Raw genomic sequence first — 18,594 nt, 5'->3', positions numbered from 1 at the left:
TCTGTGATGGCTATTCAAATCTGCCTTTGTAGCATAAAAGCAATCACAGACAAGGTATAAATGAATGAGCATGGGTGTATTCTAATAAACTTTATTTATAAAAACAGTGAGCTGGATGGCCTATGGGCAGTAGTTGGCCAACCTGTGACTTAGTTGGTGGAAGAATTCCATTTTCATTCTACCTGCCACCCCAACGCACATGAACGCCCCCCTCCCACCACACACACACATTCTCATATCCTTTATTTATCTGTGGTTTTGTGCAAAAGCTTTAAGAGTTTCTTCTTTTTCCTGTATATATTAATGTAGCAGAATAATTTCACAGAGAAATTAGCTCTATATAATATTCAGCTGTTGGATAAGAATAAAAATAAGAGAAGTGGTTTTCTCCATCTGAGCACTTCATCTGTCATTGCCACCATCCCAAAACAACTGAGTCTTCCTATCTTTTCACTTTCAAATTTTAAAATTTTATCTTTAGTCATTTTAATTTTACTTTTATTTTTTATTCAAAATTTGTTTCACTAAACTTTTTATTTTTAAAAATTTCCAACCTACAGAGAGGCACAGTGAATACCCACACAATATCAACCTGAATCCACCAGTTATTGACATCTTGCAACATTTACTTTATTTCTCTCACATATATTTACTTTGCCTAATTATTTGAAAGTAAGTTGCAGATATACAAGTATTTTGACAACACTTGACCCCTTTATATTTCAGCATATATCCCCTTAGAACAAGGACATTTTCTTGCATAAACATAGCATCATCACACTCCCAAACTGATAATGACAGAGTATTATCATCTAATAGACAGTAGTCCCCAAACACCTCTCAGCTGTCCCTTTCCTGCCTACAGGCCTGAATTAGAATCCAATTAAGAATCACATTTGACATTTATTTGCCATCTAACTATGGTCTTCTTTAATCTAGTACAGCCCCTTGCCTTTTTATTTGTTTTACATGATGCTGACGTTTTTGAAGAATCCAGAAATCCAGATGAATTGACGCATAGGATGCCTTCAATTCTGGATTAGCCCAATAGACTCATTATTATATTCAAGTTAAACATTTTTGGCAAGAATACTACACAGGCGCTTCTTGGATTTTGCATTGCATCACATTAGAAGGCACATAATGTCTGTTTGTCTCACTATTAGTAATACTTACTTTGGTTATTTGGAACTGGGAGAGCATGTCTCCTTGTTTTCTTTTTGCAACCAGGAAATACTCTGTGGTATATTTTGAAACACGTGAACTTCTTGTCCCTCCATAATGCCCCAATCTTGGTGTTCGAGCAAAAGGATGATCACCTAATTTTTTCATTCCTTTCACATTTATTAGTTGTCATTCTTATTTAAATAAAAGGTTTACCTTCTGTCTCCCACACTTTTTGTGGCAATCTCACAGATTCTTTCTTTGTTCAATGTGTTATAATCTATTACTATCGTTATTCCTTTTCATGCTGAAATTATAGGCAATTTGGCCAATGGAAGCCCATAGGCTGACTTTTGCGTCTTGTGCACATGACTGCATCATTCTTGGAGTGCTTTAGTGCAGGATTTTCTAGTTGTACTCTGAATTTTCCTGCCTACACTTGAAATCAAGCATCTTTTCTAGCAGTCTTGTTTTTTTCTAGATAGGAGTGGTATTTAGAAACCACGATCTTGGCACTAGGTGTGCTCATTGCTACTAGGATGTCATGGCTTCTAGGTTCTTTCAGCAACCAGTTAGAATACTTATCTTCGAAAACATCATGAGTTCATATGGGTTGCTCCAGTTAGAGTTCTTCCTCATCTCCTCCCCATTCCATATTCATATCTCTTTTTCCCCCATAGTGAGGAACCTGATTCTCAAACATCATTCTTTTTACTAATGTTTTCTATCATGTATGAAAACATTTTAGATTAGTACTCTGATGGTACTACAAGCAAAAAACCCACCATGTAGAGTTTAAAATTTCTTTCCCAGTTTTTATTTCTTTAGACTATATTCCATTAAAGGTATAGAATATAGCAGCTGTGTTTGTTAGTAGCTTAATGTTTTTTCTGTGTGATTATACTATCAATTTGATTAAAAGTTAGGTTTATTTGTTTCTGTTCATATTCAATTATATGGTTAGGTTTTCACATCTTTTCAGATTTGATTCTTTTAATTTAAAAATATTATATGTTTCAGATGTTAAACTACATTTAAAAATATATCAGAGACATCTCATTCTTATTTCTATCCCTTCTACCACATTCTTTACCCCTATAGGTAATAGTTATTGTTGTTGCATAGTCTAAACTATCTAGTTTAGGCATTTTTTTTTTGTTGGTGAAATTAGCAGCATCTACCAACTCGCACTATATATTTATGTTTTTTAATCTTTCTGTATATATGCATGTGCATCTTACTTTGTTCACCTGACAGTCTATCCTTGAAATCACTTCCTATCACTTCATAGAGATCAACTCATTCTTTTGCATAGTAGTATATTATTCCATTGTGCTGATTTTCCATAGTTTATTTAATCAGTCATCTACTAGGCATTTAAGTTATTTATAATATTTTGCTACAATAAATACTTCTGCAATGAATAATTTCATTCATATCTGTATGTGCATTGTTTTGTATTTAAGAAGGGATATTCTTATCTTAAAGGCTTAGATTTCATAGTCTCCTGGGAGCCAGAGAAAAAGAAAGAATCAATAGAATTGAGTAAGAAATGAGTGGCAGACCTCTGAAGAAAGGGGTTGGATTCAATGAAACAGATAAAGGGAAAAGATGCTAGATTCAGTAGCTGATAAAGTGCTAGACCAGTGCCACACAGTGCCTGAAGACATGCAGAAGCCATACAGGAGAGACTTATAAAGGGAATGGAAAGGAGTTGTAAGAGCCCTGATGTTTGGAGCCTAACAAATTTCCCGGTAGCTGAGTGGACTTGGAAGGAGAGAATTCTATGAACAACAAAGCTACTTACTTTCCAAAATACCTAGACTTGGGCAAGGTTCATCTCCTTAGTAGTCATTATAGAAGCAGGGACAGAATTTGTTTCCAAGTTTCATGACTTTTAAGCCCCTAGACCTCTAAAATAATCTTAGGAAAGGAGAGGAAAACTCAAAATATTACTGAGACTGAACTTACTACCAGCAAGAAGAGAAAAAGAAAGAATCTTTCATTGCCTCCACTGTTGTGAAACAAATTCATTCCCATTCCCAAAATGATTTATTATATGTATGTGTGTGTGTGTGTGTTTATATAAATGGTGTTCTATTTACTGAATAACATAACATTTTCTTCTATGCCTTATTTTTTTTTTTTTACTTAACAAAATATATTGGATATCTTGCATTTTTTCAACACCTGCAAAGTGTTTAACTATATGGATATATGCTGTCTTGTTCTTGATAAGGTGCTTTTGGAAGAAATAAGTACTAAGAGATCCAGAAAGTATTACATTGACTTTCTAGAAGCAGAGTTTGCAGCTGGTTATGCTGTTCTAAGAAAGTTTTAGCTCTAAGAAAGTGTGCATTCATGTTTTTCATAAAGAAAATAATTGCACAGTATTCTTTGTATTTTTTCAACACTGACAGATGGTAAGTGAACAGCCTGGGAGGAGGAGAAGTGACCCAACTTGCTTCTGCAGTATTAGAAAAGATATCAAAGTAAGAGGCAGACACTCCCAGTGCCAAAGATTTTGTTTTCTTTCTTACTCATCTCATTCAAACTGATCACAAATTGCTTTATTACATTCTACTGTGTCACTTCATAATAAAGTAATTCCTTTCTACCTTTACATAGAAGGAGTGTCTTAGCCTGTGATAAAATGATTTTCTCAGTTCACCTAAGGTTGAGAGTAATTGATAATGAAAATTATTCAGAAATGTCATAATCATAGCAATAGTCCATAGAAACACAGAATATATAAATGTACTATTCGACATGAAAAGACAAAAGGAAACTGTCTAATGAACATTATCCTGTGGGTTGCAGGAAGCAAGCACAAGAAGTCAGGACAAATTTTGATGCTATTCCCTCCCACCAAATGTTTATGAGAATTGTAATGCTTTGCACAATGCTAGACTTAGGTTGTCAGTTGAATAAACAATAATATTAAGAGCATTTTCTGTATTGCAGGTGAAAATTACTTTATCAATTTTTCCTTTGTGTTTGGCATATTTGTAGAATCAGCCTAACAGTCTCTAAAGTAAAACTCCAAGGCATCCAATTTGCATATATTCTTGAAAAAAAAAGAAAAGGTTTGTTAACACATTGAAAAAGGCTTTTGTCTAATGAGGCTGGGGGTGGTGGGGAAATGTGAATAATAAATAGTCCATATGCTTAATTTATGTTTTCAAATATATCGCATATCCAAAATGGCAGGTAGAATTGACAATAGTAATGATTGAAAAGTGCTGTATAATAGAAAGAGTACAAAAACTCAAGTTAAAAAATTTGAGTTTTGGTTCTAATTCTGTCACTAGTTAACTAAGTGACTGTGGGTAAGTCACTTTCAGCGTAATTATCTGACCAAAACTTTGTGCGTGTGTTAGCGAGGAGTGGTTGTTAGACTATGTGATTGTCAAAGTCCTAATGATTTTTCTGCTTCTCCTGACAACAAGCTTTGCAAAAAAGTAACATGTGTTGAAGTTAATGTAATGTGATTTAGCACTCCAAAAATTTCTCTAGAGTTACATAGGCTTTTTTCAAAAATTTATTTATTGATGGCATATTCTGGCAAATAGAGAATATTTATTTCCGTGGTATAGGTGATAAAACCAATAATATTCATATACTTTTTTCTTAAAGATCAGTATATTACAGACATATAACTACAATTCAGAATCTCTAATTATTGATTTATTTCATTCACAAATACAGTATATCCCCCTTGATTCCCAATGGATGCCTGAAACTATGGATAGTACTAAACCCCATGACCTATGCATATTGTGCTACGTATTTTCCTATACATACATGCCTATGACAACGTTTAATTTATAAATTAGGCACAGTGAGAATAATAACAGTATCTAATAATAAAATACAATAATTATAACAATATGCTGTAATAAAAACTCTGTGAATGTGGTCACCTGCCCATCAGTTTCCTAGTAGCTGAGAGATAGCAAGAGCATGAGATTTCAGCATGCTACTCAGAATGGCACGCAATTTGAAACTTATAAATTGTTTGTTTCTGGAATTTTACCTTTAATATTTTCAGGCTGGGGTTGATCATGGGTAACTGAATCCTCAAAATGCAAAACTGTAGATAAAGGGAGGTTACCGTATTCATTTACTGCATACTAGGAAGGGACTAACATGAGTTGAGCACTAAGCATGCCGGAAAGTTTGAAAGCAAAGACTCTGGAATCAGAAATGTCTGAATGTTAGTCCTAACTGCTACTTCTTAGCTGTGACCTTGGACAACTTACATGATCTTTAGGTGGCAGAGAGAAGTTTATGAGGTAAGTCTCAACCCTTTGAAGGTGAAACATAGCTGCTTAAAAACTTTATTCTATTTCTGGTGCAAGTGTGCTATAAAATATTGCTTATGAATCTGGATTACTATAAAATTTCAAGTAGAAAGTTATATGTAATTATCAGAGTATATATTAAGCTTGCCTTTATAAATGATCTAAGTTGGTAACAGCCAAGGCCATTAGTTAATATGATGATCATACATTGTGAACTAAAATAGCGCCTAGAAGGAAAAAAATATCTGAATTACTAAGTAAGAACCAACTCTCAAGGTAAGACATCTGGAACACTGGGTCAGGGATATGGAAACCCTGCATAGAGATGACACACTGCCTGGCTATTCAGCCCAGGATCCCTCTGATAGAAGCATCAAGGATTGCATTACACTCATTTTAGCAAAGAAAAACCTTGAACAGCCACCTAAAAAGATAAAAGCTTTGACCTATGCTCTTGGAGAGCTATTCAGGTTGTTTGATTGGATGTATAGTCTATGAGGGTCTCTGTTTTTTGAGCCAAGAATCAAAAGAAAAAAACAGGTGCTTCCTCCCTCCGTTTCCTTTTTTGGTTTTCTCTGGGTAGAGAAATATGGGACAAATAATCTTTTAAAATTCAATTTGTGATTTTAGTTTTAGTTCCTGGGCGGCCCTAAGGTAGAAGAAAATAATTTTTAAATCCTTTAGGTATTATAAATTCAGATCCAAAAGTGATGCTATCTTATAATCAAGCATAAAATGAGAGTGCTAGTAGTACTTCTTTTACAAGGCTATCTGGTGAATTAAGTGAAATAACGTTCGAGCAACTGAGCTATAACCTTGTAACCAGTCTCTACTTTGCCACACATTCATGAGGAAAGTAAATGTGAGTCCACAAAAAATACCTGAAAAATCATGAATGTTTTCTCTATATATCTTTTGGGAGCACTAGGGAGGAGCTTAGACAGTATGCCACACAGAAAACCAAATCTTTACCCATTTGTATTCCTTAGATCCAACCCCACAAGGCAGCTGCCTCAATCATTCCTAATTCTCCTCTATACTCTTCTTAAAACTACTCTTTCCTTCCTTCACCTTGTTTCTTCTCTTCCTCTTCCACTCACCTGCTGTGGCCCGCTCCTTGTTCTATACAACAATCTGGTCTTGGTTCCTTCCAACTGAGTTCCAACTGAATACATTTTCCCTAGTGATCCTCCATTCCCATGGCTTTATATAACATATATATGCTAATGCCCACCAAATTTTCCATATTCAGTGTCTATAGAGTTTGATAACCACTACAGACTCTTATAGCCAACTACCAACTTAAACCAAAGTGGAACCTTTGATTTCCTCTTCTATTCTGCCCTATAACAGCACATGGCACCATCATCCACTAACTTTCTTAAAGGGAAGAGCTAATTTGTCCTTTTCCTTAATCCTTACATTGAATCTGTCAGCAAAGTCTTTCCTTTCTGACTCAAAACAGGTCACAAATTCATCCACTTCCATCATCCTAGATTCAGAAATAATCATTTCTCAAACCTCAAACTGGACACGTAATTATTGATACTTGACAGTGCGCTTTTAAAACTGAAACTATAATTTTTAAAAAAAATTTTGTAATTTATATCATGAAATTCTTCTGCTTGAATCTCTCCAATGGCTTCCACTGTATTTGGGGCAAACTGAAAATCCTTACAATACCTGGTTCCTGCTTTCTAACCCCCAACCTCATTTTATAACACACCCTCATCTCTCAGGACATCTCACACATTCTAGCCTTCCCTTTTGTCTCCTATTTCAAGCAGGGCTTTTTCACTTGCATGTCCTATGACCAGATTTTCTTCCAAGCTCCAAATGATTGTCTTCTTTTTTCATTCATGTAGCAGCTCAATTATCACCTGCAATGAGAAGCCTTCCCTTACCAACATTATCTGACAAATCTTCCTTCCAGTCAGTCCATTTTGTTTTCTTAACATCAGTCATAACTCTGAGTAAGAATTCTGTTTATTTGTGTATACATTTGTTCATTTTCTGTCTTCTGTCTGTCTGGCATATGTCTTATTTGAGGGTAAATGCCAGGGAGACAGGAACCATATTTTTCATGTCTATAGTTATAATTACACAGCCTAGAACACTGAATGGTACAATAGATACTCAACAATTAATAGTGGAATGACTGCTGAATGGAGGAAAGACCTTTATATTTTTTTAAAGTCACCATCGCACTGTTTTCCTAGTGAATCATTGTGCCCACTGAGGACACTCAGGCTTTCTTCTAGGCCATCTTCCTTTCCTATGTCCTGCTAGGTTAAGAGAGATAATTCAAATGCCATTACTTCTTCTCTTTTTTTTTTTTTTTTTTTTTGTGACAGAGTTTTGCTCTTGTTGCCTAGGCTGGAGTGCAATGGTGCGATCTCATCTCACCACAACCTCTGCCTCCTGGGTTCAAGCGATTCTCCTGCTACAGCCTCCCCAGTAGCTGGGATTACAGGCATGCGCCACCACGCCCGGCTAATTTTTGTATTTTTAGTAGAGACGGGGTTTCTCCATGTTGGACAGGCTGGTCTCGAACTCCCAACCTCAGGTGATCCACCCGCCTTGGCCTCCCAAAGTGCTGGGATTACAGGCATGAGCCACCGCGTCCGGCCGGCATTACTTTTCTTAACTGCATTGTTTATCATAGTTTCTTCTATTGTATCTTGAAGCCAAAGAATTAGAAAATATTCTTGAGAGCAAATCTGGCAGTTTCAGACTTGATTTCGCCAGCATTCTCCATTATCTACCTAGCAAGAGAAGGGAGATGGGTGTCCACGCAGCTCACTCCCTTGTTTGTACCTCTTGCCACAGTGAAATACTCACATGGGTATCACCAACCCTCAAGCATGAGACTATCTTGCATGTGTCAGCAAATCGCATAATCATCCTGAGGTCCGTAAGGCACCCAGAATTTAATGCCGAGACTTGCACAGACACTCTATTTAAGATCAAATCTGGCACATCAAAAGCAAAAGAGTCATCACAGTCTAGTTTGTCCACATCTTTAACTGTCCCTTAGGGGTTTCCTAGGAGTCCCCAGCTTTGTTAAATTGTGATCATTCTCGCATTAATTCTTGCTGATCCAGCCGTCCTTGGCACCTTCAATTTATTTATTTATTTTTATTTGTACAAGTTTATGGGGTATGTGAACCATTTTCTTACATGTCTATAATATGTAGTGATCAAGTCAGGGTATTTAGGGTCCCCACCAACTGACTACAATATATTTTGGTTAAGCATTGCCAACCTACTCTGCTATTAAGCATTGAATTTATGCCATCTTGCTGTATATTTGCATCCTTTAACCCAGTTCTCTTCATCCTCACCCCTTCCCCCCACTCACACTTTCCAGTCTCATTATCTATCATCTCACTCTCTTTCTCCATGTGCTCACACTTTTTGGCTCCTACAGATAAGAGAGGACATGCAATATTTGTCTTTTTGTGTCTGGTTTATTTCATTTAGGATAATGATCTCCAGTTCCATCCACGTTGCTGCCAATTACAAAATTTTGTTCTTTTTTATGGTTGAATGGTATTTCATTGTGTATATATAACACATTTTCTTTATCCACTCACCATGGATGGACACTTAGGTTGATTCCACATCTTCATTATTGTGGCATATCTGACTGAAACCTTCTTCTTTAGGCTTGATCCCTGAGGGCAGCCGTGTTGTTCCCTTTCTCTTTCTCCTCTTAAATAAGGTTCAGTAATAACATGTATTTCAATGACCCCTTCAGTTTGAGGTGAAACCTAAATCTGTTCAGCAGTGTTTTTCTGTAAGTTGTTCAAAGCCTGACTTATGTTTCTGTTTCTTTAAGTTGTGCTCCACTATACCTTGCCAGAGGGCAGACTGAAGAAGTCAGTTCAGTCTGAATACCAACGGAAAACACTTGTCTCCTCTGTGGCCATGTGCAGTTATAAGTTTCACATGTGAATCCTAGAAACTCCCCACAATACTGTAGACCAGCGGTTCTCAACCTTTTTGGCACCAGGCACCAGTTTCACGGAAGACAATTTTTCCATGGATGGGGTGGGGGAGTAGGGTTTCAGGATAAAACGCTTCCACCTGAGATCATCAGGCATTGGTTAGATTCTCGTAAGAAACACACAACCTAGATCCCCTGCATGCGCAGTTCACAATAGGGTTTGTGCTCCTATAAGAATATCATGCCTCCGCTGATCTGACAGGAGGTAGAGCTCAGGCAGTAATGCTTATTTGCCCACGCTCACCTCCTGCTGTGCCGCCAGCTTCCTAACAGGCCATGGACCAGTACCTGTCCATGGCTCTGGGGTTGGGGACCCCTGCTGTAGACTCTTCTGGAGATGTCTGACAATCCACTATGGGACCAGCTCCTTGGTGGCCTCCAGCTTCAGAATAATTATGATGGAACATGAAGACACCAGCCTTCATCAATTCCTAGCCTCCAATCGCCCCACCAGACTTTCTGTTGTGTGATCTAACTACCATTCTGAGTCTTCTCTCATCTCTAGCAAAAGGTTCCTCATCAGTTTCTCTAGTTTTGAGTAGCAAGCAGTTTAAATCATACATGCTTTAAAGCCTGTATGATTGTTTGTCCAGGCTGAGGCAGACATGATTAGACTGGTACAGAACACTTGCCTCAAATTCTTTCACTCTATCTGCTCTAGTATCACCCGGTTCATATTACTGTCATCCTTTCTCTGACTCCGGCATCAGCCTCCTAACTGGTGTGCCTGCATCTGCCATTGCCCCAACTAATCTTTTGTACACCGTATAGCCTGGATGATCTTTTCAAATGTTATGTGTGATCATGTCACTCTCTTGCTTAAGCATTTTAAAGATTTCCCATTGTTAGGGTAAAGACCAAAATCTTTAATATGGCCTTTAAGTAGAGTGATCATACAATTTTCTTAGTAAACTGAAAACTCAAACTGCATTTGAGAACGAAAGGGTGTGCTATTGTTAATTATACTGAGACAGCAGGCACAAAGTGGGGTGTCAGACACACTGGGGCAAATGTCATCTTACTCCAAGCCTCTGCATTTGAGTGTTCCTGACTCTCTTTCCAGCCTCTTGCCTCACATCACTCGATCTTGCTTTCTACCCTTAGCCACACTGGCCTTCTCTTAATTCTCAAATGTGCGGTGCCATTTTAACTACAGAAGCACTTTTTCCTCTGTCTAGATTGCTCTTGCATCCACCTCAGCCCCACCCTTCTCTTGGCATAGTTAATTACTTTTCTTAAGTAAATGTTACTCTAATATCATGCCTCAACTCATGATCGTTTCTTCAGCAAACTTCACCCTCGCTGCCTAAATTAACCAGTTCTCTCATTCTGCACTCCCTGCACCTGACGCCTCACTGACACTCACTTACACTCTTCTAAAGTTTACATTTATTGATGTGATTATTTCATCAAGTTTGTCTCTCTCTGACTAGACTATGGGAGCAGCAGAAGGCATAGCACTATTTTATCTTTGCACCTGGAAAGTGCCTGACACATTGTAGTACCTTCTTAACAGCTGTTGAGTAAGCCAATTAGTACTGTGCTTACTCTCACAAAGTTTATATAGGATACTTAAGGTATATATAAAGTACACTTCAACAAGAATAGTCACCATGTTTGTGAGTTGTTTTAGAGCATGTTTTGTTTTGTCTTTTAAAAATATCAAATTAAAGGTATCTTCAACGCTTACCTACATACGCTACATAGCCATTTAAATTTCTCCTTCTTTTAGAAGAAAAATAGAGGAAAGTGAATGTTCTGGTCTGCATAAGATGAGGTGACCAGCATGGGAATTCAAACTCATGGTTCAATGACTATTTCACATTCATGAAATGAATAGGCCATAGTATATCCAATATTTTAATTTCAGACACATTCACAATCAATACTGATCATCACAGTCTAGTCAATTGTTCAGTGATCCATGCCAATCATGATGACAGCTAAAATTCATTGATTGGGTATGTCCTACACAGGCATAGTTGCCATCGGAAAAAGCATTTTTCAGGGAAACAAGACCAAGCTTAAGCCAATTTGTAAAACAACGGTCAATTGTCACATGAGTCCTCAGATGGTCTTGTACCCTCAGAGGATTCCTCCAATTCAAGTGCCAAATGCTCGAGATGTATCCCCACCATGAACAAAACTTACTTTCAGAAAATTATCAGTTATGTACATGGTAAGAATTCTAACTTCAGTTACGAGCACTTCAGAATTTTAAGCATCATCTCAATATGCTGAAGGAATAGGAGATTTGGCATGGGACTTATGGACCATCCCAGGCATTTCCAAAATAAAACCTATTGAGGGCTGTAACAAAGAATTAGTCTCCCTCTCCAGGGAAGGATTCTTTGCATTAGTGATTTCACACGCATGTCTAAAATACTGGTTCCATTTCTTAAGATTTCAAGGACCTTTTTCCTTTTTAAAAAAACTTTCCTTTCTGCCTCAAGGATAATGGATAAGTTTAAACATAATTTAGTATAAAATAGTTAACCAATGTTGTTTTCAGCAAAAAATTAAAAAATAAAATTTAAAAAAGCCCTCAATTGACACAAAATCTGCTTTAAATAGGTTAGTGATGACAATATCTAACTTATGCCTCCTTAGTAGCTTATACCCAAAAATGTGGAGTTGACTTTGATATAGGCCATCAGACAAGAAAGAAAGAGACAGAGGGAGGGAGGGAGGGAGAGAGAGAGAGAGAGAGAGTCCCTGTAAGTTTTCTATCATCCTCCTTTTCTACCTTATAGCACATGCATGCACACAAACACACACAGACACAAACACACACACACAGAGAGGCAGGCAAACATAATCTCATCTTCTGTGACATCAATGCCCAGTCAGCAAGTTGTATCTTCAGGGGAGAAGATCATTAGCTAGGTAAGGTCGATAGGTAGAAATCATGGCGATTCTATCACACTTTGTTATGGCGAATAGAGGCTGTCAAAAATGTCTGGAAACAAAAAATTTTATTGAGAAAACTTAATTTGTATTTCATAGACTTTTAAAACACCCTATCAAAGACCTACATAGAGTCCATTACTGTATTAGTCTGTTCTCACACTGCTATAAGGAACTACCTGTGACTGGGTAATGTATGAAGAAAAGAGGTTTAATTGATTCACAGTTCCACGGGCTGTACAGGAAGCATGGCTGTGGAGGCCTCAGGAAACTTACAGTCATGGCAGAAGGCAGAGAGGAAGCAACTACGTCTTCACATGGCCTGCCTGAGAGACAGAAGGGGAAAGTGCTACACACTTTTCAACAACCAGATCTCGTGAGAACTCACTCACTATCACAAGAACAGCAAGGTGGATGTCCACTCCCATAATCCAATCACATCCCACCAAATCCCTCTTTCAACATTGAGAATTACAATTCAACATGAGATTTTGATGGGGACACAAAGCCAAACTATATCAATTACTTTTAAAGTCATTATGTTTTCTCATGTTGAACATGAGAAAGAACATAATTAATGGCATAAGCCTCTGAAATGTTAGAATATTTGTTATGAAGAAAAGTAAAAGAAACATAATATGCTTCATCCTATGAAAATACAGGGGGAGTTTAAAGATCAAATGATAAAACTATAGAATGAGATGAGAATATTGAAGAGGCATTTCAGCATTCCTTTTTCATTTTAGCTTCATGTTTTGGTCAAACTTACTTAAAATTAACTTTAAATGCTTTTTAACTTAAAAGCAGTATATATAATTTTATGTCCTAATTTCTCATTATTCCCTCAGTACATAAGATCATCCCATGTTAACAGTTGTTATTTTGGGATGATAACATTTTGCGTAACTACTTTTTTAGTTAACAATTTGTAGATCATAGTATTGTTTGAATTTTAAATAATAAGCATGCATTATTTTTAAAGTACAATAAAGTCATCTAAAAACAATAAAAAAGGAAGTTAAAATCTCTCATAAATTAATTATCTGTGGATAATTATCTGTGGATAAAGAAGTCTGTTGAAATTCTTCTTTGCCAATGACTAACCTAATCATTTGCCAATGATTAGGTTAATCATTGGTAATTTCGTGATGTTTCTTACATGTACATAGAGTTGATTCACTCATAATTCTTATTTTCATTTCTCTTCTGTTGCTGTACTGGCACAAAATCATTTTCTTAAATCCTAAAGTAGAAAAAAAGTGTGTACAATTCATATACACGATTTAAAGAAAAATAAAGCTAATATCTAGGTCCTTGACACATAGCTTATGAAACGGAATGCTCCCAGAGATTTTGATGTCCCACTCCCTAACTTTTTTTCTGCCTTGCTACCTCATTGTTCATTCTTTGACCTCTTTCTCCCTTGCTTTGCTTTATGAAATCTTCATGTATTTATGTATCAAAAATAAAATACTACTTAAATTTGTCTATTTTTTAGTCTTACAAAAACGAGATCATTACATATATAGTCATTCTTCTGTAACACTATGTTTTGAGATACATTCATTTTATTTATTTATTTATGGATCATACTATATACTATATACTCATCACTGTATAATACTGTATTGTAAGAATATTTCAATTTATTTATACATGGTTAATGGACAACTGAGCTGGTTCTCAACTTTTAGCAATGAACAAATAATGCTGTTATGAACGTTCTTGAACATGTTTTAGTGTGCATTTGTAAGAATTTCTCTGGAAGTTAATTCTGCCTGAGTGAATTGCTGAGCTTTAGGAGATGTGCATGATAATATTTACTGAAAATGTCAAATGCTTTAATGTGGCTTTTACCAATATGCATTTCCTCCAGCTGTGTTTCAGATGTACCATTAATCTGCATTGTTGGTAACATGTGGTACTGCCTGCCTTAATCCTGCCAGTCTGATTTGTGGGAAATTGAATCTCTTTGTGGTTATAATTTACATTGTCATGATAACTAACAAGGTTGGAATCTTTTAAAATATAAACGGATCATTTTTTTCTTCTCTTACAAAATGCTTGTTCATATTTTTTCTTGTTTATTTGGTTGAGCGTGTTTGCCTTTTAAAAATATATACTATTAATTTATAGTAGTTCTTTGTATTCTCTAGTTATTAATCCTTTATAGGTTAAAATTGCCAGAAATATCTTCCAGTCATTTGTGGCATACTCTTTCACTCTTTTTATGGTTAGCAGAAGTTATTTTTTCATGCAGTCTAAAGTTTTGATATTTTCTTTTCTAATTTACAATGATCTGCTCTCCTACCCCAATATCATAAAACACTTGTTTCTTTCTGAAATATTCATATCCTTAATATATCTGATGCTGAGTTTTAGTTATATATTAGTTACAGATTTCATTTGTATATTTTTTACCACTTTTTTGAGTACTCCTTTCTTTATAGATTTGCAGTTCAAATTCCACACTTAAGATTCTCATATTTAAGTGGGTCTGTTACTGAGCTCAGTATTTTATTTATTTGCTATATTTATCAATCTGAATAAATGCCACACTGTCTTAATTACTATGGCCTCATAAAAAGTCTTAACAACTGATAGGATTGATTCTTATCTGATTTTTCTACAATAGTGACTTGTCCATTCCTGACTTTCTTACCTGCACTATTTTATAATTGTTTTAACAAATTTTAGCCAAAATTCTTATAGTTTTTACTGCAATTGCTTTAAACCTATAAATCAAATTTAAAATTCTATCCATATAGTATTAATTTAAAATTTTTTAATGTCATTCAACATAATTTTTATAATTTTATATATGATGATCATTGAAATCAATTGATCAGCATTATTTTTCAGATATGTATCTGACCATAATATAAATACATAATCTAAATCTAAATATAATATATATAAAGTTTATTTTTTCTAGTTTAAAAGTGAATTTTTCTATACTACTTCTTCGATCACAAATCTACATATTTTTACGTAAATATATTTAAATAAATGGAAGCTTTTATCCTTAAACAGTGCAATAATTTTACAATTCCTTAATTTTGAGCATCCATTACATGATTATAAATGCTGTATGCAATCAGTATTTATTTAGATTTACTCAAATTTTAATTTATACACATCTTTTCTTCCCATACCTTTTGTATATTATATTTTATATTTGGGATAAATTCCCTGAGCCCAAAATACATTATTTAAAATTTGCTTTAATGAGAGTCTGTTAGTGGTAAACTCAGTTATTTTTCAGAAAATATTTTTGTTTAACCTATGTTCTAAAAGATTTTCAGAGTATAAAAACTCAAATATACCACTATCTCTCAGTATATTGAAAATATTATCCCACTGTGTTCTGACTTCTATTATTGAGGTCAGGACGTCAGCTGTCAGTCTAATTGCCATCCTTTATAGAAAATTATTTTTCTCCAACTTTGTCTTTGCTTTGTCACTATAATGGGTCTAGGGCTTGATTGCTTTATTTTTCCTTTCAGAATATGTTGGGCTTCTGAATTGTAAAATTGTTCTCTCTCAGCAGTTCATAAAAATTTGTATTTTGAATATTTCCTTTTAGCAATTTCCACAAATGTCCTCTCCTAAAACACCAACTAGATATGTTAAAACTTCTCCTTTTATTCTCTATGTCTTTTAATCTTGCTTTAATATTTCCCATTTCTTTCTTTTGCTAGGTTATAGCCTGGGTAATGGCTGGGTTAATATTCTACTTTACAAATAATCTCTTCTGTCCAGTCTTGTTTTCAAACTGTTCATTGAATTTTAAATCCTTACTTTCGTGTGTTCAATTTATAACATTCTATTTGGATACTTTTTCAAATTTGTGTGGTCTTTTGAAAAGTAGTGTTCTCATATGTTCCTATCTGTGATTTCTCTTTCATATTTTTAAATATTAAGGATAGGAAAGAGTAGCTGTCTGCAGACACTCTCTCATGGGACTTCATTTCCTTGGGTGGTTTTATCACTCTTAACTATAAGCTCATGTTCCTTAGAACTTATCATCTGTGGAAACACTTTCATTCTGGATTGAAGTTGTGTTCCCCTAGAAAAGGACTACTCAGGTATTGTGAATTTTGATTGTGAAGATACATCCAACTTGTGTTTACAAATACTCAGGGACTATATTTATATTTTTCATCGCCCATTGTCAAGGCCTAGACAGGCAAATTTCTGCTGTTTCTTCTGTGCAATTAGCTTATGTTTTTTAGAATTCTGGCTTCATTTCCTAGCAAATTGCCTACCTTGGATTTCTAAAGTCTAGGATTTCTCTCTGAAATTGCTTTAAATCTATAAATCAAATTTAAAATTCTATCCATATAGTATTAATTTAAAATTTTTTAATGTCTTTCAATATAATTTTTATAATTTTATATATGATGATCATTGAAATCAATTGTAAAGAATCCCAATATTCATCAACAGTGTATTGGATAAATCAATTACAATTTATCTATGCAACATCTCCTACACATCAAAGAGAATAAACTATTGCTAGTTGCTACAGCATATATTCATGCTTTCAGACAAAATGTTAAATAAAAGGAATGAAACGTACATTTTTTTTTTTTTTTTGAGGCAGAGTTTCACTTTTGTTGCCCAGGCTGAAGTGCATGGCACAATCTCGGCTCACCGCAACCCCCGCCTCCCGGGTTCAAGTGATTCTCCTGCCTCAGCCTCTGGAGTAGCTGGGATTACAGGCATGCTCCACCATGCCCGGATAATTTTGTATTTTTAGTAGAGACGGGGTTTCTCCATGTTGGCCAGGCTGGTCTCGAACTCCTAACCTCAGATGTTCCTCCCACCTTGGCCTCCCAAAGTGCTGGGATTATAGGCGTGAGCCATCACACCCAGCCAACATAAAATATTTACAACATGCAGTTCTATTTATATAAAATCTAAAAATAGCAAAACTAATTCATAGTTTTAAAATCAGATTAGTGGTTACACCTTAAGGGCATTCGTGATTGGGATGAGAGTGACTGCTAGAGGACTAGCTAAGTTTTGTTTCTTGGTGTCTCTGGTATTCCATGGGAATTGTTACGCAGGGGTATGTTCACTTTGTGAAAACTCATTGAACTAAACATCTAATCTTTGCTTTTCTGTATGCATGCTATACTTCGATAAGAAGTTGGCTAACTTTTTCTTTTGCTCCAAAACCGTTTATTGTCTAGCCCATTCTTTCTCCACTAATATGAATATTTAACCGGAGAGAGAGAGGGAGAGACAATCAACATGACTGCGAAAACAACAAATGGGACAGTTGCCTGGATGGGCCCCCTCCTGAATACTGGCTCCTAATTCTGTAGTATGCCAGTGACATTAGGAGCACAGGCTTATATTTGCTCTTTCCATGAAGTAATTGCTGGTTCTCTTTATCTCCTTCTGCTTCCTGACACATGATGATTAGAGGTGCAAGCACTGGTGCAAGCATTCTGGGTTGGAATCCAGATGTCATCTACTAGCTAGTTTGGATTAGATACTAACTTTTTTAAACCTCAGCTGTCTCATTAGCAATTTGGGGATCATAATAGTACCTAAATGAAGGGATTATCCTGAGGATTTAAATGACTAATGTGTGTAACTCATTTAGCACTGTGTCTGCATAGTAAACTCTGACAGATTAGATATTATTATATCAGTATTAACCTTTCACTTTTTAAAATTTCTTCTTACATTCTCTTTCTCCCTAATTTATTTAGAATAGAGCATCATCTATTTCAATTCTCATCTATCCACTTTCCTTATTCTCACCCTCCTTTCCATCATGCTACAGACCAAAGTAGATGGTGGCAGAGTGCCTGGGTACTTTTATGATTTCCAAGAGTGCTCTTAAAAGCTAACATGCAAATTGAAGAGAGGTAATAGCTTGATCTAAAATGAGAGAGAAAGACTTGTGTTTTCACATATTAGACAAAAGCCTTAAAACTTCTCTAGTACCTAGCAAAATAGTCTGTATTTAGACCTGGTGTTAAATAAAATATTTTTGACAAGGATGGTGAGAAAATGTCTATTTACTTCACATACAGGTCTAGCATACAATGTAATTACAAATAACTTCCCACAGGAGTGGCTGCAAAGGTGGCTCCATGCAATTAATGGTAATGCTGTGTGTTATTTATTATCTGTGTTATTTAATCTTTAGTCTTCAATTTGTGAACTTCCTTTAGTTATGAAATTTCATGA

The sequence above is a fragment of the Symphalangus syndactylus genome, chromosome 7 (assembly GCF_028878055.3).
Source record: "Symphalangus syndactylus isolate Jambi chromosome 7, NHGRI_mSymSyn1-v2.1_pri, whole genome shotgun sequence".
NCBI classification, from domain to species: domain Eukaryota; kingdom Metazoa; phylum Chordata; class Mammalia; order Primates; family Hylobatidae; genus Symphalangus; species Symphalangus syndactylus.
The sequence above is the reverse complement of the archived record's forward strand: the minus strand, read 5'-3'. Positions refer to the sequence as shown.